Source organism: Capsicum annuum, chromosome 12 (genome assembly GCF_002878395.1).
Source record: "Capsicum annuum cultivar UCD-10X-F1 chromosome 12, UCD10Xv1.1, whole genome shotgun sequence".
Lineage (NCBI taxonomy): Eukaryota > Viridiplantae > Streptophyta > Magnoliopsida > Solanales > Solanaceae > Capsicum > Capsicum annuum.
Window position 1 is genome coordinate 44,863,299 of NC_061122.1, and position 2,384 is coordinate 44,865,682.

Here is a 2,384-nt window from a genome sequence, read left to right on the forward strand (position 1 = left end):
AGTACAATTAAAATAAGTTATTATAAAAAAATTTGCAGTATCACAACTACTTTAGGATAAATTGATAGACTATGAGTATTTAAAATATTGGAGACAAGATATGGAAGAAATAAGATTAACAGAGATACTTATGAATGAGAATTTAATTGAATATTTTAGAACAAAAAATATAGAATATTTAGAATACCACCAAAATAATATACCAGAATTATAAAGACTAAGAGAAAAAACTAAAGAATATTATAGTAAAGCATTTAATCAAATACCATCCGATCACCCCCCAAAATATGAACATTAATAAAATTAAAATAAATAAACTAAAAATAAAAATGATTAGAGAAGTTAAGAAATATCCACACACAAACAAAAATAGATCCATTAGATCTATTCAAGTTACCCGATTAAGAATAATCGTGAGTGTTTATGCAACCTTTGGTATGGGAAAAGATATTTGATTTTGAGGATGAAGAGTTATTAGATCTAGAATGGATAGAAAATAAGTTAGAAAATATAGATTTCGATGGTAGAAATTATTATTCAGATTTGTATTATTCAGATTAGAATGATAAACTATGAATACTTGAAATATTGGAGAAAAGATATGAAAAATATAAGATTAATAGAAATACTTATGAAAAAGAATCTACTCGACTATATAAAAACTAGAAATATGAAACATATAGTATACCTTAAAAATAATATAGAAGAATTAATTAGGTTAAAAGAAATAACTAAAGAATGTTATAACACAACATTCAACAAACATGATAGGACAAGTACTCCCCGCCCCCACCCCCCACCCCCCAAATGAAGAGTTGTTAGATCTAGAATGGATAGAAAATGAGTTAGAAAATATAGATTTCAATGGTAGAAATTATTATTCAGATTGGTATTATTCAGGTTAAAATGATAAACTATGAATACTTAGAATATTGGAGAAAAGATATAAAAAATATAAGATTAATCGAAATACTTATGAAAAAGAATCTACTCAACTACATAAAACTAGAAATATGGAACATATAGTATACCTTGAATAAAGTGAAAAAGAATATGTTGTTGTTGTATTATTTTAAAAATGTAATTATAGAAACGTGTGCTATAAAATATAATTAAGTTAAAAGTTAGTCACGTGTTTGGCAACATCACGTAATTATGATAAACTACAACTTTAAGTGGTAGTAATGGCCCAATAGGGGCTGATCCGGGTAGTTTTCCCCCAAAATAATAGTTGTTGCTCTTAATTGTGTTCCATTAATTATGTTACAATTTCTTCTTTAAGTCCGGCTAAATTTCCTTTTTCTTAAATTTTGTATCGTAAGTCTACGTATATCAAGCACTTTTAGATCTTTCGCGATAATTATATTCCATTTGATTTTAGGCCTATATTATTTCTACTTAAATCTTCATTTACCCTAACTTCACATCTTTAAAATAGTGTATTTGTAGGTCAACGCAAAACATGTTCAATCCATCTTAAACGACTTCTCAATTTTATTTTCAATGTGTGTTATATGCACCTTCTGGCAAAGTATTGTCATTTTTAATTTTATTATATATAGTACGATCACACATTGATCTTAGCATTCACGTTCTGCAATATTCATATGTTGGACTTTTCTAAAGTTGTATAATTTAATTTATTATGAAGAATTACTTTTTATTGAAGAATACTATAATTTGAAACAATATCAAGAAAAAACTTATATCATTAATACATTCAAATTAGACTTCAATGTTTTTTTCTTGTCAATTAGAATGCTCCAATAATAAGACCCTCTATATAAGCTAACCGGCTATCCACTCAACAATGGCACCACCCCATAGCTTGAATGCCGACTAGACTACCACGTTAATATTTATTGGCATTATAATGATTGATGATGAATGAACCAACTCTTCACACAATCTTATTTGAGACCCAAAAATTGCTAATTAGAATCCCTAAAGCCTAAGAAGGAAGCAGGAAGTTTCCCCATTTACTACTTGGAAAATGTTTGCTAAGCTTTTCTTCTTATCTCTAACTTTTGATTAACTTTAAAGAGAAAGGGGGTGGGGGTGTATGACTAATGTTTGTTGTAACTATTATTTTTCCATTTATTATTTGAAAAGATGATTAAAGACCACCTTTGTTCTTGATTTGAGAACATATTTGACATCAAATTCAAACGGAAGATAAAATTATTCTAATTCTCATAATTAAGGAGCATATTTGAATCGTTCCCGTAATGATAAGGGCATGCCTAGGACTAGATTTGAGCAGGGGGAAAAATTGTCACATCCCTATTGAAAGGTATTTTTAACCCTTTGACACTATGTCTGAAACCTCTAATAAGAAGTTTAGCAGATTACTCGACTGATAGTGGACATTCATAATGGTGTAT